Here is a 19,328-nt window from a genome sequence, read left to right as displayed (position 1 = left end):
GAGTTTTATTCAAAGTGAACTGTCAAGGGGGTCCCATAAATCACCCAACCGCATAAGGAACGCAAAATCCGGGAACATAACACGGGTATGACGGAAACTAGGGCGGCAAGAGTGGAACAAAACACCAGGCATAAGGCCGAGTCTTCCACCCTTTACCAAGTATATAGATGCATTAATAATATAAGAGATATTGTGATATCCCAACCAAAATCCTGTCCACCATGGAGCAATATTCAACTTCACCTACAACTAGCAATGCTATAAGAGGGGTTGAGCAAAGCGGTAACATAGCCAAGCAACGGTTTGCTTGGAAGGGTGTCAAAGGTTAGAGGTTCATGGCAATCTGGGAGGCTTGAAGAGTAAATGATAGGTAGCGCAGCATAGCGATAGAATGAAGCAACTAGCATAGCAATGATAGTAGTGAGATCCAGGGTAGCGGTCATCTTGCCTGAAATCCCACTAGGAAGAAGAACGAGTCCATGAAGAAGACGGACGGATGAAGCCACGAAGACGAACCAAGCGTAGACGAACGAATCCTCACGATCGCAACGAAACGGGAACTATCGAGAGGAAGCACACAACATAGTAAACACACCACACATAAACAAGGCATGATGCACAACAAGCATGATGCATGACAAGGCTACATGAAGCTACTCATGGCAAGAGATGATGCAAACAAGAGCGACACATCAAAGCAAGTTTAAATAAGGTCGGGAACAACATATAACAATTCCGGTAAGTCCTCATATGCAAATTTCGAAATTGGTCCAGATCTGAATAAACATTATGTTCAAGTTGTTAAACAGCAAGTTAAGATGCACCAAGATGATCTACATGACATTCTAGTCAAGTTACATATAAAGTTCATTAGATTCGGAGCTACGGCCTAGAAGATATGAGCAAAACAAGTTAAACATGGCATTGATGCAAAATGCATTCAAACATCAAGCAAACACACCAAAACAATGATGCAACATGATAATATGAAACTAATGCAAAACTAAGCAAGTTTCATATAGAGCACACTCAAAACGGAGCAACGGTTCAACACATGCACTCTATACAAGTTATAGCAACAATCTGTCCAAAACAGCAAGTAGGCATATTGCAAGCATCAAAACAACAAGCTACAGGACCTCAATATGAAAACAAAAGGCATGGGCATGATGTACAGGTAAAGCATAACAAAACATTAACACTGAGCTATCTCCACAAATCACTAGAACATGCTCAAACACACATGGCAAGATTGCATATAATAACAGTTCAGACTTTGCAGAAAATAATATCAGGTTGCAATGTTCAGAGCTATCAAACAACATGTTACAGGAACTTAACATGGCAAACAAAGGCATGGCATGAACCTACTAATTGCATAGATCAAATGTCCCTTACTGACCATAAGCCAAAAAGGATCAGAAAAATATGATGGCACCCATGTAAACATAGCAAGTTATAATACAGATTCATACATGGCAGGAACAACGATAAGTAGGCATGTTGGTGAGCTTGTACCACTCACCACAGAGCAATACATGGCATGGCAAGGCAACCAACAGTAAGAAGACATGTTTGAGAAACAAACCAATATAAGAACAAGTTCATAGCATGCAAAGATCAACTACAACAACCTTGGCAAAATTGAATAACATGTAAACAATCTGCCAGGAAACATTTTGAAGCAAAAGTAGAGCACAAAAATAACATGTTAGACTACTTCATAATTGCAAACAGGGGCATGAATGGATAGACAATAACCATATGTTCAAAACACCCTTACTGAAGTATCTCAAAATAAGCATGGATCTCTCTATAGCGTCAGGTTTACATGGCATAAAAATAACAGCAGAACAAGGACTGAAATCAGCAACATCACGAGACCTAGTTTACATGCTTGTGCTAGTCACCACATTGATCACAAAAATACATTGCATACACCCCTGTAAAGATGGCATGGCATAGATCAAAACACCTGTAGACATCAACCTCATAGGATGCACTCATCAAACATGGCAAAAATGACAAATGAGCATGTTATAACAGATTCAGCAGATTAACAGCAACATGCACTCTTACGATGATGATTCGGGCATCAATATGAACTCAAATGAACATGATGCAATGGAATGAAATGAATCACTCGTTGATACGAACAATTTGACATATTACACGCACGAAACGGAGCAGTATGCAGCAAGTTATGATGCGATGAATATGGCATGATAATGTTGTAATCCTGGGACTTGGCCAAATTTCTCACCCCGGGAGAAAGTCAACGGCAGCGTGGATCTCGCCGGAATCCCACCGGAGTCGAGGAAGAACTCGCCGGAGATGGAGAGGAGGTGGCCGGAGCTCGGGGAAGACGTCGGGGAGGCCGGGGCGGATGGATCCGGGCCGGATCTCATCGGATCCGGTCGGTTCCCGGCGTGGGACGGCGCGGGGCGGCTTGCCGGCGAGGGGCGGTGGCCGGCTCCGGCTTGGCCACGGGGCGAGGCCGGCGAAGGCGGCGGCCAGGCGGAGGCGCGCGGAGGCAGGCGCCTCGGGCGGCGGGAGGCAGGGCGCCGGGCGGCGCGGCGGTGAGGCGCGCCGGCGAGGCGGTGGGGAGGCGCCGGCGACCGGGCTCGGGCGGGAGCCGGGCGCGGCCGAACGGCGGCGGGGCGCGGGCCCTCCGCGCGGGTGAGCGATGACGGCGGGCGGGCCGCGCGGGCCCAACTCGGGCCCCGCGGGCCGGCGGTGCGCAGGAGAGAGAGAGGGACCGGCGGCGTCGACGTGGCGAGGTGGGATAGGAGTAAAGCGGCGGCGAGCTGAGGTGGCGCACTCCTATTGGTTGGAGTGAGGTGGACGCTGGACGTGTCCGGCGCGGGCGGATGCGTCCGGCGCGGGCGGACGCGTCCGGCGCGGGCAGACGCGTCCGGCGGCGCGAGGAGGAAAACTGCTAGGGTTAGGGGTGGATTCATCCGCGAAAATGGACGGGGGGGGACGTTTTTATAGCTAGAGGGACCTAGGAGAGTCCAAATGAGGAGCGGTTTTCGGCCACGCGATCGTGATCGAACGACCGAGAGCATAGAGGGGGTTAGGATGGGTTTTGGGCCAGTTTGGAAGGGGTGTTGGGCTGCAACAAAAGAGGGCTTTACGGTTACCCGGTTAACCGTTGGAGTATCAAACGAACTCCAAATGGCATGAAACTTGACAGGCGGTCTACCGGTGCTATACCAAGGCCACTTGGCAGACCTCGGGCCATTCCGAGAAAGTTTAACACCCACTCACAACAGGAGACAAAAAGGGGAACGCCAGAGGACATAGGAGTGTCGGATTGCAAAACGGACAACGGGGAAAAAGCTCGGATGCATGAGATGAACACGTATGCAAAATGAAATGCACATGAAGACATGATAAAATGCAACACACAAGCAAATGACATGGCAACGACAACGAATAACTGGTGGACACCTGGCGCAACGAATCTGGGGCATTACAGTAGCATTTGTTCGGCCGAAAGCAAGTCGATCACCATCCCGAGTCCATGCGCCAACCTCAGCTCTACGGCATAGAATGCATGTCATACTAGAGACTAACAAATGACCAAAAATCTTTAGCATCTCTGTTTGGGTCTGTCCGACTCTGACCTTGTCTAGACTTGGATCCGACCAGATCTTTCCGAGTCCATATTAGCCGGCTAGCATCCAATGCTACATGGACAGTGAGACCAGGCCATCCACTATGTCATACTAGTCTATTTGGCTGCGAGCTCACACAACCCTTTCGTCTAGGGACCATTTAGAACAGTCATCATACAATGTATAGTCTCAGAAACAAGTCGTGTCCTTGTTGATATACATCATTGCTAAGGTCCAAGGACTATCTTAATTCATAACCGCATGGGAGATATCATTATACATGATTGCCTCTAGGACATACCTTAACAGTAACATCCAAAAATATTAAAATAAAAATATTTTGTAAAATATAATGTTGATTTACCTTGTTTGTGATTGAATTTTATATCTGGATTTTTTTGTGAATTTTCATTAAAAATCCTAACCTTGTTTACGAAGGAAGAGAGATGGCTCCGAAGAACCCTTAAGCAGCTTGTGCTAGGGTTGGCTTCCTTAGAAAGGACCATTGCTAGGCAAAGGTCGAGGATAACATGGCTTCAAGAAGGGGATGTGAACATGCAGTTGTTTCACTTGGTGGCGAATGGGAGGCGTATGAAGAATTACATCCCTTCTTTGCATATGGATGGTCGTATTATCATAGATCATAAAGGAAAGGAGGAAGCCTTTTACAATGCTTACAAAGATCTGTTGGGCAAGGATGTGGCATGAGAATTCACTCTGGACCTGGAGGGATTGGGAGTCGATCACATTGATCTCTCTGAGCAGGACAGATTGTTTATTGAGGACGAGATCTGGGCTGTTATCAAGGATATGCCCTCGGACAAGGCACCTGGGCCGGACGGGTTCAAAGGATTGTTTTTCCAGAAAGCTTGGGAGGTGATCAAGGTGGACCTCATTGCCGCGATTCACAAGATTTTTGTTGGAAACGGAAGGGGTTTTGGGAGGCTAAACCAAGATTTGATCACTCTTCTGCCGAAGTCTCCGGAAGCTTGCACTGTTTTCGACTTCAAACCCATATGCCTAGTGCATAGCATGCCCAAGATTGCTTCCAAACTTCTAACCGCAAGGCTCGGACCACGCATGGGAGAGTTAGTACAGGCGAACCAGTATGCTTTCATCAAGGGGAGATGCTTGCATGATAACTTTCTGCTAGTGAGGCAAATGGCGCGCACAATGCACCGAAGGAAAGAGAAAGGTGTTCTGCTAAAGCTTGACATTAGAAAAGCTTTTGACTCCCTGGCTTGGCCATTTCTGTTTGAAGTGCTTAGAGCCAAAGGTTTCTCGGAACGTTGGATATCTTGGATCGCTATTCTTCTTACCACTGCCAGCTCAAGAGTGTTGGTAAATGGATGTGCTGGCGACAAGTTCATGCATGCTAAAGGATTGAGGCAAGGAGACTCGATTTCCCCTTTGCTTTTTGTTATTGCCATGGATGTCCTTACGGCAATTATTATTAAGGCGCATGAGGCTCGAGTGATGAGCATGATCAATGGGTGTAGCCCGATGCAGCGTCTGTCGCTACACGCAGATGACGCAGTGCTATTCATAAAACCAACTTGGCTAGATCTCTTGTTCGTTAAGGAAACCCTCACTAACTTTGGAGTGGCATCGGGGCTTAAAGTAAACTTCACCAAATCTGCGGCAATCATGATCCGAGCTGAGACGGAGGATGAAGATCTCGTCAATTCTGTGCTACTCTAGAAGATGTCCACCTTTCCATGCAAATACCTAGGCCTCCAGTTAAGCATTAAACAACTCAAAAGATCCGAGTGGCAGCCGATTGTGGATGCGGCCCTTCACATTTTGCCAGGTTGGCAAAGGGGCTTGGTGACTAGACCTGGGAGACTTATCCTCGTCAACCAAGTCATGAGGGCGCGGGCCACACACCACCTTATGGTTGCGGAGGCGCCAAAATGGGCGCTGGAAAGAGTGGACAGAGTGTGCTGGGCTTTTTTCTGGGCCGGGACGGAGGAGGTGAATGGTGGCAAGTGTGTGGTATCCTGGGCAAGGTTATACAGGCCAAAACACTTGGGCGGCTTGGGCGGCATTGATCTATCCAAGCACGGCATTGCTTTAAGATTGCGATGGGAATGGCTTAGACGCACGTCAGGCCTTGGCAAGGTCTCAACTTGATCGCGGACAAAAAGGTTTCCCAAGCTTTTGGGAGCTTGGTTAAATGGAAGGTTGGAGCGGGAGACAAAATTTTGTTTTGGAAAGATCGGTGGCTCCATGGCGCAACTATCATAGATCTAGCCCCCTTGGTTGTGGCGACAGTCCGTACACAGGTGGCCAACAGGAGGCTGGTACGTGATGTGATGTGTGCGCATGCTTGGATGAACGACGTTGTGGGTGACCTATGCACGGAGGGTCTCACCCAGTTCATCAGACTTTGGGAGATCATATCGGAGGTTCAGTTGGATGCTCAAACTAAGGACAACCCCATTTGGGCTTGGGATGTGACAGGAGTCTACACAGCATCATCCACATATAAGATGCTTTGTGAGGGAGGAGTTAGATTTCACTCTTTTGGAGCAATCTGGAAATGTTGGGCGCCATTTGCGTGTAAAATCTTCATGTGGCTGGCAGTGCAATATCGACTGTGGACGTCAGACAGAAGGGCTAGGTTTGCAAGATCAAACGTCAAAAATGCTACTTTTGTGACCAAGAGGAAGACACGGTTGACCACATCTTGCAGCAATGTGTGTTCTTTGGGAAAGTGTGGTACAAATGCATGACTAGGATGGGATTGAGGATGGAGCTTTGCCCAACATATGAATCTCAATTGGTGCAATGGTGGACGGAAGCTAGAAAACACATACATAAGCAAACTCCAAAAGGATTTGACACATTTTTGATGCTCATCTGCTGGACTCTTTGGAAACAGAGGAACACAAGAGTGTTCAGATCGAGCCAAATCAAGAATGAATGGGAGACTGTGGACTTGATCTTCGAAGATTTGAGGACTTGGGCTACGGCAGGAGCATTTGGAGGACGACCTATATTCGAGTAGTAGAGTAGTATTAGGAGTGGAGTGGAGGCTTAGTTGGGGTCAGCTTGTGACTACCAACTAGCGCAATTGTAAAACTCTTGTACATATTTTCTCCCTTCTATAAAGCTAAGGTACGCCTTTGGCGTACCCTCGAAAAAAATCATGTTGGGAGTACTGCATTGTCCTCCGACTCCTCCCCTTATTTGCGACCAAGTCCGGGTACATTCCACATGCCCCAGCACCACATTCGCATCCCCCTTTCCTTCCTTCATTGCACCCATGTCACTATCTCCGATGTGCTATGTGGTAAGATCCAGCCGCAGTCCCTATCAGTGATGCATGTCCACAATTCTTACAATAGACAGTTTTGGACCCGACAATGTGATGTTCCTCTATGCCATGATATTAGTTTGGGGCTAATAATACGCATCAACAAGCATGATGCAACCTTTTCAAGGCGCCTAAACTTTTACCATGAAAACAATGCACTAAACAACGGGTTAATATCATTCTAATTTATCCAAAAACTTTGCAAACTAATACAAAATTAAGCTTTTTTAAATGAATCAACGCAAATCATGGACAATGGACCATCATTATAGTACTAATTATTACTTTACAAGATCAAACAGTAGAGCTCACTATTTTTATCTTTGTAGTAGCCATTTCTTGTGACCCGTCGTCATGGTCTCTGGAAAATTTAAAGTTTTACATACATCTTATTTGCTTTAATTTTTCTGTAAAATCTAGATGTGGTAAAAACATATAAAAAATGGGTCATGTTATGACCTCATAAGATTGTTTTTTAACTTCTAGACGGTTTCACAAAACTTGGGATGTAAATTGCTTTGTAATGGATGAATCACAAAGGTTACATCATACCATTCAACGCAAACTATGAAGTGTGTACTCCGCAAAAAATTCTTCACCATTTCACTTATAGTTTGCATAACAACATTCTTTAACACTAGTGTGCACAGGTATATACCTTCCAAATATTTCTATCCTAAGTACTACACAGCATTTCTGCATGGAACGTATTGGAATGCATTGTTCATGTCAAAGTTAACTAATTTTCCGAAATCATTTCTTATTATTTATGTATTAAATCAATTTGAGGCTATTAACAAGATATAATTCAAAAACGAAACATTCACATTCACTTGTTAGTTTTTCTATAAAATCTAAATGTGGTACAAATATATTTAAATTACATGGCATCATATAATGGCGTCATAAAACCACCTTTAAAATATATTAAAATTGGCATGGCACCATATCACTAAACTTGGATTGTATACATCTTTGTAATTTCACACAATTCACAAAACTTTGGAATCTTGAATTACAATTATTTATTAAGAACAAATTAAATCTTATTATTAACCACATTGGAAATGCCATGAATAGATACTTGGGAAATTATGAATATTTCCATATATTATTCATATATTTGGTGGTTCCTATGAATTTTGTATAAAGAATTGCAATACAAAATTGGCCACTTTAATTTTTTTTCTTAAAAAAAAGAAATAGGCAAAGAACAAAATAGAAAGTAGTAGTTTGGGCTGGCCTCGATTGTCTTATTGGGCCATGACCCTATCATCAAAAATAGAAGGGAAAGAAACACTGGTAGAAAACAGGGCTTTGGTTCAGGCTTGGCCAGTCCATTAGTCCCGGTTCAGTCACGAACCGGGACCCATGGGGGCATACGTCCCGGTTCGTGCGCCCAGGGGGTCGGCCAGGCCTCGTGGGGCATTGGTCCCGGTTCGTCTGGGCCCTTTTGTCCCAGTACCAGACACGAACCTAGACCAATGGGCCTCACTCCTGGCCAACATCCATTGGTCCCGGTTCATGGCTGGAACGGGACCAAATGGTGGCCTTTAGTCCCGGTTCCAGCCATGAACCGGGACCAATGAGGTGGCTATATATACCCCTCGCCCGCGAGCAGAGCACTCCACTGCTCTATTTTTTTCTGGCCAGCGAGGGGAGGGCTTTGTGGTACTCTAGCTCACCTCCTATGCACATGAGGTGTTCGATGAAATGCCCGAGCCACACTACTTAAGCTTTCTCCTCTCCAAACTCGACCTCCAAGCTCCATTTTCCTCAAGATTTGTCTAGGTTTAGCGGTCCATCACGTCCCGTCCCCGTCTTCACCGCCGTCGATCGCCCGCACCGATCTCGTCGCCGGCACCACTGCGGTGAGACTCTTATTCTTATCTTCTTTCTAAAGAAAAAATTCTTACTTGTATGATTAGATAGATACATGTCTAATTTTCTTACTTTTATTATTTCTTGTTATTATATAGTGCGATGGTTTTGGTATCCGCCCCCGTCGGCCCTCGTCTTGTCTATGATTCGGATGTGGTATATATTATCTTTTATAACTATTTGGTTCATTTATTGTTTATGACAGTTATGCCGACCAACGTGACATAGATTTTATTTATCTAGGACGTATGTGAACCGGAAATTCCAACCGACCCTATTGTCGAGAGGTTAAATTTAGTTGAAGAACAAAACAATTACTTGAAGGAAAAAATAAAAAAAATTGAGGAGGAGAAGATGATGTTGGAGTTGCATGTTGCGGATGTCGTCGATGATCACAAGATCAAGATGGATGCAATGCGCTTGAAGAGTAGAAAGATTACAAAATATGCCATTCATACCGAGGCTTGGTATCATTATGCCATTGGATCAATTTTTACCTTGGTTGCGATTATGATCGCATTTGTTGTTACATTGAAATGGTTTACATAGTTTCAATGTATGGTTTAATTAGATGCTCTGGAGAGCTATATGTTGTTCAATGAGAACTATGTATGTACTTTGGTTTTAAAGTCAGAAAGGGTTGAAAAATGATGATGTGGCTTTGAATGGTTCATTTTGAACACACAAAAAGTTTGGAGTTCAAATAGGTTCAAAAAATGAAATCCCTTTGTAACAGATGAGTTTTCGTCCGAAACCATGATACTTCGAAAGAGATTGTCCATTTTGTACACGAAGTGCATCTAGTTTTTGCCGTAACCCTCTCAACTTATTAGAACATGCTATGTGGGTGACATGATGATACCATGCCAATTTTCAACCTTTTCAGAGTTCATTTAAAGTGCTTTTGAATTTCAGAGTCATTTAGCTCAAAAAAATCAGTAAATGCATGAAAAATAGAAGATGAAGTCAGAAAGGGTTGAAAGTTGATGATGTGGCTTTAAATGGTTCATTTTGAACACACAAAAAGTCTGGAGTTCAATTAAGTTCAAAAAATGAAATCCCTTTGTAACAGATGAGTTTTCGTCTGAAACCCTGATAATTTGAAAGAGATTGTCCATTTTGTACACAAAGTGCATCCAGTTTTTGCCGTAACCCTCTCAAATTTTTAGCACATGCTATGTGGTTGAAATGATGATACCATGCCAATTTTCAACCTCTTCAGAGTTCATCTGAAGTGCTTTTCAATTTCAGGGTCATTTAGCTCAAAGAATGAACTAATATAAAAAAGAATGAACTGGAAAACTTTGATGAAACTCTAATAGCAAAAATAATAAACTAAAAAATGAACTAGAAAACTTTAATGAAACTCTAATAGAAAAAAGAATGAACTAGAAAATTTTAATGAAACTCTAATAGCAAAAGGAATCAACTAAAAAGCTTTTATAAACCTCTAGTATTATTGAAACTAAAATTATATAAAATTTATGCAACTAAAATATCAAAGTATTTTCTGTTCAAAACATTAAAAGCAAAAAAGATTTTTCATAAGGAACTTTTTTTGTTAGAAACTTTAATAGAAAAAAGAATTATCTTAAAGATTTTTTTTGTTGGAAACTAAAATAAAAAAATTGTTTTTGAATATAATGATAAAACACAGTAATATTAAATAGCAGGAAAAAGAATCACTACAAAATTTATTTTTATAGTAAAGTTAATCACAAACTAGTGATTCACACAAATTTCAAAGAATTCAAATTTCAACTATTCAAATTGGAAAACTAATGGCACTAACATAAAGTTTATAATTTTTCTTACCTAAAAGCAAAAAGAATCACTGAAAAACAGTAAGTATTTTGTTGTAAGTAGAAACAAAATAAAATAAATAAAGCAAAAAAGAAAAGAAAAAACTAGAAAAAAATGCCACCTACTGGGCCAGCATGGCCTGAATACGACTAGAAACCCAACCATGGGCAGGATTCAGGCCCGCAGCAAGCCCAGTAGGACCACGGGCAAGGAGTGACAGAGTAGGCCCGAAAGCCTGCAGTTGAGAGGAGCTCGAGAGGGTGGGTGCAACAGCACTTATAAACCACTCTCGAGCTCTCTCAACTAGCAAGGTGGGACTAAACATCCCACGGCACCGTGCCAGTTCCAGCACAAGGCCTTTTGTCCCGGTTCATGGCTCGAACTGGGGCTAAAGGGTGCCTTTGGTCCTAGTAGGTGGCACCAACCGGGACCAATGCCCCCCTTTAGTCCCGGTTGGTGCCACCAACCGGGACCAAAGGTCTCTGTTTCCCGCTCTTTGGGCTGCTAAAAAGAGACCTTTGGTCCCGGTTGGTGGCATGAACCGGGACCAAAGGTGGGCATTGGTCCCAGTTGGTGCCACGAATCGGGACCAAAGCTTCATGTACATAAGAAACACTTGTGAAAATTTTCATTTTCATCTCGCAGTTCCCTCCTCGACCCCGACGACACCGACCGCTGCTAGGCTGCCCCGACGCTGTCAGGCTGCTCCACCTCGCCATCATCACCGACACCGTCAGGCCCGCCCCTGCCCGCCCCATCGCCAACGCCGCCCGGCCCGCCCCTGCCCGCCCCACCACCGACCCCGCCCTGTCCGCCCCTGCCGGCCATGACGTCGACGCCTCCCCGGCCTGACCCCGATGTCGGCCCGATGCCGCCTGGCCCGCCCCGACGCCTCCTCTGTGAGCACCGCACCCCTACCCCTCCGTCGGCGCCACGGCGTTGCTTTTTTTATATATGCTTTTTTGTTATATATATATATATATATGCTTTCTTTTTATATGTATGTATGTATGTATGTATGTATTTTTCAAACTTTTTATATGTATGGAAAAGAGGAAGAAGGAACAAGGAAGAAGGGAAGAAAAAGGAGAGGAAAAAGGGGAGAAAAAAGAGAAGAAGAGGAGAAAGAAGGAGAAGAAGAGAAAGAAGGAGAAGAAGAAGAGAAGAAGAGGAGAGGAAGAAGAGGAGAAAAAAATAAGAAGAGGAAGAAGAAGAAAAAAAAGAGGAGAAGAAGAAGGAATAGAGGAGAAGAAGAAAAATCTATTTTTTATCGGGAAAAATCAATCTATTTTTTCTTCTTCTCCTTTTTTTTTCTTCTCCTCTTTTTTTACTTCTTCTTCCTCTTCTTAATTTTTATCGGGAACGAGGGTGTCGAGGATCGCCGAGCGGTCGAGGGTCGGGAACTAGGGTAGAGGGTCGAGGGTCGCCGACGGGTCGAGGGTCGCTGAGGGTTCGAGGGTCGAGGGTCGTCAAGGGGTCGAGGGTCGAGGATCACCGAGGGATCGAGACGTTGCCTTGTGTCAAAGTATTGAAGAAATCCATGGCTTCATCATTAGCCGGAAGTAGCCGGGGCATGATGGTACAAAGTTCTCCAAAGTTATTCTGGAATGCAGTCCCGGATAGGATAATTCTCCTTTTGGTACGAATTTCAACAAAGGCCTTCCAAATAGCGGTATTTGGAAGGCTCTTTCTGAACTTTGTACCAAATAGCAAATTATCCTATCTGGGACTTTGTTCCAAAATAACTTTGGAGAGCTTCGTACCATCATGCGCCTGTTACTTTCTCCTAATGGTGAAGACATGGTTTTGTTGAATCCTTTGACACTAGACAAACATGACATGAGGGGGTAGAGGGTCGTGGATCGCCGAGCGGTCGAGGGTCGTGAACTAGGGTAGAGGGTCGAGGGTCACCGAGGGGTCGAGGGTCAAGGGTCGTCGAGGGTCGTCCAGAGGTCGAGGGTCATCCAGGGGCCACCCCAAACCCTAGAAGCATTGTCGAGGCCATCCAAATTTACCAAGTTAAAAGAGAGTTGTCGTCAAGGCCACCCCAAACCCTCGAAGCATTGTCGAGGCCACCCCAAACCATAGAAGCATTGCCAAGGCCACCCAAATTTACCAAGTTAAAAGAGCGTTGTTGTCGAGGCCACCCCAAACCCTAGAAGTGTTGTTGAGGCCACCCAAACCATACAAGTGTCAAGCTAGCTAGGTCTATGTTTTCCACTAATAATATATCCACCTGTCATGTTTGTATATTAATTGCTATGTTGTAATATTTGCAGAAACTATGGAGCACCGAGACTTCGAACAGAACAGTTGTTGGGGGACATAATCCTCGGCGGAGGTGATGTCATGTCGTACATCAATGACACCGATGGTCTGGAAGGAGAGGGTGAAGCAGGCTCCGGTGATTAAACAATGGAGGTGGAAGGACATGATCATGATGGCTTCGGTGACCGAATGCCGGTGGAAGAAGAAGATCGTGATGATGGCTCTGGTGAGAAAATGGAGGAAGGAGCTGTTGCAAAGTCCGGGGAGGTATATATATTAATTAAGCCTGTGCTGACTAGCTAATTGATGCATTAATTGTTTTGGTATGTACACATATTAACTCTCTTCTTTCTTCTTTTCTAGCCCTCCGGATCGAGCAAAACTTCGGTAATGAGACGAGGCCCGAAGAAAAGGTTGCGCCAGGATGAAAGGTTCACGATCACAGCAATCAAGGGCGATGGCCAACCGATTGAACCCAGCCGGACCAAGGAAGCATTTTCTGCTCAGTGTGGGGTTCTTGTTAGGGACATGATCCCAATCAGCATACACCAATGGAATAAGCCTAAGAGAGCAGACCCTCAAGTGTCTTATGTCAACGAATAGACAGAAAGATGCTCTTTGGACCGAGCTGAAGGCAAATTTCACCCTACCGCCAGAGGAGGATCCGGATGAGCCTGTTATAGAGCCATTGGTCAAGGCTCATGCTCTTAATAAGATGGCAGATCTATTCTGGAGGTGGAAGAATGAGTTGAAATCAACGTTTGTCGACAAAGGGAAGACTCCAGAATTCACCGGCCGATTTGAGAAGATAAGAGATCACTGGGCCGCATTTGTGTCCCACAAGACATCGGAGAAGAGTAAGAAGATGTCAGCGACAAACAACTTAAATGCTGCAAAGAAGGAGCATCACCATCGCACGGGGTCAGGTGGCTACCTCAAAGCCCGGCTGTTGTGGGACAAGGCTGAGAAGGACCTGCTTGATAAAGGGGTCGATCCAGAGACACTGAACTGGCCAGACCGTTCAAGGACTTGGTTCTTCGGGGTTTGGGGAACCTTGGACCCTGAAACAGGGAAGTGCCATTGGACGAAGGAGCAACTTGAAATACCGGTCAAGAAGCTTCAGAAGTATATCACCGCAGCGCAGGAAGGGACGTTCGTTCCCGATAGAGAGAATGACAAGCTCACACAGGCCCTCGGCAATCCTGAGCACCCAGGACGAACATGAGGCACGGCAGGCTCTGTTGCATGGAAGGTTGGGTTTCCCAGCGCATGCGGTTACGAAAGCTGGGGGAGGAGGAGGAAAGTGGAGCTGACCGAACTACAGAAGCTGAATGCAAGGGTATAAGCGCTAGAGGAACAAGCAGTTCAGAGCCAGTAACCTACCGGAGCTACCCTAGAAGCTACCATGCCATCTCAGCGAAGAAGCAGCGTGGCTTCCACCGAGCTCCTTCAGCAGCCTGACTTCACGTCTCCTCGCTACCCCGTGGATGCTATCACGGAGGCTCAAGATTGCCACCTTATCACGCAATGGCAGCACCTCAAAGTCAAGGCGGTTGTCGGCTCTATTGCACCTCCTGAACCCGGCGCAACTTTTCACTGCTTTCCGATTACACAAGGTTACGTTGTTGTGATGGTCGATGAAATAACAGAGGGATTTGAGGAGCTCGAGCTTGACCACCCTACCAGTGAAGGGGAGACTCGGCTGGGTCTTGCTCTCAAGACTCCATGTCTATGGCGGAAGGAGCTCATCAACCTTCCGAACTAGAAGCCTCCGCCTCCTCCTCCTCCTCCTCCTCCTGCAGTGAGTCAGGGCACTCTGCCTCCTCCTCCGCCTCCTCCGGTTGCTCAGGCACGTGGCGGCACTCCACCTCCTTTCCGCCTGCACGGGTGCGTCTGAGCAGCCCACCTCCTCCTCCATCTCGTCAGCAACAGCGAAAGACAGCCGCCGCTGCTCTGGCTGCTCCGGCGTGTCATAGCACTCTGCCTCCTTCTTCTCCGCCTCGTAAGCAACAAAAGAAGACAGCCGCAGCCGCTCCGGCCACTCCGGCGTCTAGCAGTACAGCTAGAGGCGGGAGGCAATATAGATTCGGTCCATCTCTCAAGCCTCTAGAAAAGTTACCATAGGAGATGACAGAACAAGAAATTGCGGAGATCTGTCAAGCCTATGTGAAGGATTTTTTTGCAAAGAAACATCCACCTCCGGAGGATAAGATAGATAAGGTGAAAGTTCAGCGCACTTTGGATGCCCTGAAGCGACCACCACCTTCTCCGCTGCAAACCAACTATGATCGCGTTATTGAAAGGTCATATAAGGAAGCGTCCCGGTCGGGAAGTACTTGCAGTGATCGAAGGTTAGCAGAATGAAGAACTAGGAAAAAAATTCCCCAGCTCGGCGGACAAGCGAACCAATCATGCCCCCCGCTCAAGGTGTCTAGTGATATCGTCGCTAATCATCCGGGGATGGTGCCCGGTACCAATCCTAGAGATTACCTGCCCGACGATGCACATTTTGATACAATGGAGGTGGATGAATTCAAATACCGGCACGGGAAGCCTCTCGTAAAACCTGGTCATCCTCCTCTAACAACGATGATGCGAAGATTCCATGAGTGGTACATGGACACCTGCAGCAAGTCTGGGAAGGATACTTTGATGCTGAGAGTTAAAGAGGAGCACGACCTCATTGGAATTGATTTGTTGTATGTTCCATTTGAGGAGTTATTCTAGTTTTTCAATCAAGAGGCCCTCGATAAGACAATCGTCACTTGCTACTGTCTGTAAGTACTACTTCTGTAATTAAGTCTCTATATATAGCTCAGCTCTTTCATTGCATGTATATATAATTATCCTCACTGTATTATGCAGATTGAAGATCGCTGAATGCAAGAAAAGACAAATCGGTGATATTGGGTTCATTAACACAAATCTCATACATAAATGGAATGTTAAACATGATGCCAAACAAATCGAGGCCAACTTGCTATGATCGTTGCTTCAAAATCAGAACAAAGATAAAATACTCTTTCCTTACAACTTCAAGTGAGTGTTACTGTCTTGTGCATATTCTGTTTCCCTTATTACTCGAGGTTATAGTAATGTAATTGATGAGTTATGCATGTGTGCGCAGCTTCCACTTTATTCTGCTAGATATTAAGCTTGAACAGGGACTAGTAACCGGCATAGACTCGAGACGAAAAGATCTCGAGGATTATGCGGCCATGACTAAAATGCTCGAGAAGTAAGTTCAATCGCACCATATTGGCAACTTTGTTCATTTATTGATATCAAGTAATCGTTTTCTTTGTCTGATAGGGTTTGGAAAAAGTTCACCGCAGAAGCTCCGGGACTGCCGGAGGTGTCGTGGAATTGTCACGGCAGATGTCCTAGTGAAAGGACTTAGTCGTGGAGCCATCGCAACTAGGAAGCTTGAAGGATTTAATCGGGACAAACGACACGAGGTTTATACTGGTTCGGCCCCTTACGGTGAAGGTAAAATCCTATGATCCAGTTTTGAGTGGGATTGCTTATGTCTCGATAACCAGGGAGCGAATCGCTTAACCTAGCTCTCGAGTTGATGTTACTTGCCCTGAACCGCCGACAGGTCGTCCCTTTATATACAGAGGTCGACGCCCAGCGGCTCTACAGAGTCCCAGCCGGCTCATAAACAGTGTCCGGCTCGGTCTCTTAACTATTCTTGCCTTACAATACAAGTCACGCATATATGGCGGCTTATCACTACGGGCCTTAAGTCACCTCTGGGCCATGGGCCCTTAACTAAACCGCCATCTATATCCTGGGTCTTGTGCTTCAAGAATATTTGCAAGTATGACCCGGCCCCTCCTGGGCGGGTCATACCAATAGTTATATCCCCAACATTAGGCCCCAGATTGATTTGAACTGATTTCATGTCAATCTTCGACACTTAAGGAAAAAATCTTCCGCCTTTATGAAATTTTTGTAACCCGCCATGACGTCATCTTCTGGATTTGCGGTAACCCGTCATTACGTCACCTGTCATAAAAGCGTGTTTCATCCAATGTATCCCAACGGATCTTTGTCTTGATGACCATCCCAAAAATCGAGGCGTCCTTGTAGTTGGATAACTCATGTTTTCGGCCTCCTCGTTTTTCACGCTCTTTAGTGGCCCTTCCTTATAAATAGACCCAAGTAGGTCTTCTTTCATTCTTCCCATTCCGCATCTTCTTCCTCTCGCCCCCATCTGTCACTGGAGATCCTCCACCGTCGCCACAGCGCACCTCGTCTCCGTCGAGCTTGGCCGCTGCATCGACCTAAACTTGACCAGAGAACGGCAGCGTCCCTCCTCTACAGATCTTCTGCAGTAAGTGTTCCCCTTTCTGCACCATAGATCCATGCTAGGGCTAGCATGTTCTTCTGTACTGCACGAAGTTCATCTGAATTCTTGTGTTCCATCTGTTATGGCTTCCTTCGATCCAAAAAACCCCATAGATCTTATGCGGTACATGTTCCGCATCCATTTCGGGCACCAGCAGATCTCCTTTCCATGTAAGAAAACCCCATTATAGCGCATGAACTCCTCCACGCCCTGTTTTAGGTCTAGTAAATTTTCTTTTCTGAACATTTGTTTGATCCAAAATAACAACTACAAATTGTAAAATCTGTTTGTACAACACTTAGGCAAAATCTGCATTTGTTAGATTTATCTAGTCATGGTGACTCTTCTGTCGGCTTTAAGGAAGCAATGCCTTAATTAATAACTTAAACCATACTTGGTGGTTTAAATAGTCTTGACGGCTTATCTAGCCTATGGCGGCTTAAACAACCATGACATAGTTATCCTTATACCATTAGGCCCCTTCGTAAGCCGCCATCTTGAATATGCACAGTAATATATTTTTCCTGGCCGGTTTAAATTTGAAACAACACTTTTACTTTGTCTTAGGCTTTCAATCAGAATGGCACCAAAGGCACCTACCTCCTGCAACTGGGTTAAATCCATTGTCACTGACAGCACCTTGGATGATTTTGTGAAAACCGGCTATCTGCCGAAGAAAGAAGTCATGCCTTATCATGCTCCTAACCCAGAGGAAGAATTTCCTCAACCCAAAGACGGAGAGGTTGTTGTTTTCACAGATCATATGAACCGGGGATTTACCCCTCCTGGCTCAAAATTCTTCAGGGACGTGCTGAATTTCTTTGATCTCCACCCACAAGACATCGGACCCAATTCTGTGTCTAACATCCGCAATTTCCAAGTATTCAGCGGAGTATACCTTGGAGAAGAACCCAATTTGCTGCTCTTCAGAGAACTGTTTTATTTGAACCGCCAGAATGAGTGCGCTAGCAGTCAGAGCTTAGAGCTAGGCGGTGTCTCGATCCAGCGCCATAGAGATGTGATCTTCCCTTACGCCAACCCGCCGAGGCACCCCAAAGACTGGAATATGACATAGTTTTACTGCAAAGATACCTCTCCGGCTAATGAAAACTCTCTACCCGGCTTTCGTGCCCTTCGTCTTGGGCCCAACCATCATCTTCCTGACAAGATTACAGCCACGGAACGTAAATCGCTTGCCCCCACTTTGCCCAAGATCAAGGCTCTTCTTGGGAACGGGTTGACAGGCATTGACCTGGTCCGGGTTTGGCTCGCCTGGCGGGTTATTCCGTTGAGCCGCCGCACCAGCTTGATGTCGAATACACTGGCGCCAAGAATGATCCTCTTCGTCACAGCCCTGACGACTTACCTGACGATGTCATTAACGACATGACCAAGTCTCTTCTAAACGAGAGCCTGGCGGATTGCGGCAAGGTGGGCCTAGCCCCCTTCTGCAAATCTAACCCGGCTCCAAAGGTCAACCGCCCATGTGAAATGACTACTTTAATTTCTTAATGTTTCACCCATACTCATGCATATGTTAATCTTTGCAGGCGGGTGATAAATTTTGGAAAGTCAAATATGACCATGAAGCTGCCAAGAAAGCTAGAAAAGAGAAGAAAGCTGCCAGGAAAGAAGCTGTCAAAAGGAAGGGCAAGAAGGCCACCGCTTCTGACCTGCTTCGGCTAGCAGACTCTTCTGAGTCGGAGGTAGCCCTTGATTCCCTTGGCTCATTTTTTAACCATCTTATTGACACTGATTATCAGCAGGAGGACACAGGAGCAAGCCGTAACAAGGCTGATGAGGTAACTATCCTTTCCTCCGACTCCGAGCCTTTGCCAAGACGGAAAATCTGCAGAGTGACCCGGAAAGTAAGGTTTTCTCATCCTTTAGCTCATCACGATCCTCAATTTCTTTTGAAGAGGCAAATTCACGAGAGTCGGAGGCAGACCCGGACCAGCAAGGATGCGGAGCTCTCTCCGGCTTACCAAACACTCCAAGAGAGCACCGGAATGAGGTCACTTCTGTTTTAAATAGATTTTACCCCTTGGAGGGTCTCTTTCATCAACCACTCAATTCTTCTGAG

Source organism: Triticum aestivum, chromosome 2B (genome assembly GCF_018294505.1).
Source record: "Triticum aestivum cultivar Chinese Spring chromosome 2B, IWGSC CS RefSeq v2.1, whole genome shotgun sequence".
NCBI lineage: Eukaryota > Viridiplantae > Streptophyta > Magnoliopsida > Poales > Poaceae > Triticum > Triticum aestivum.
This window is presented reverse-complemented; position numbering follows the sequence as displayed.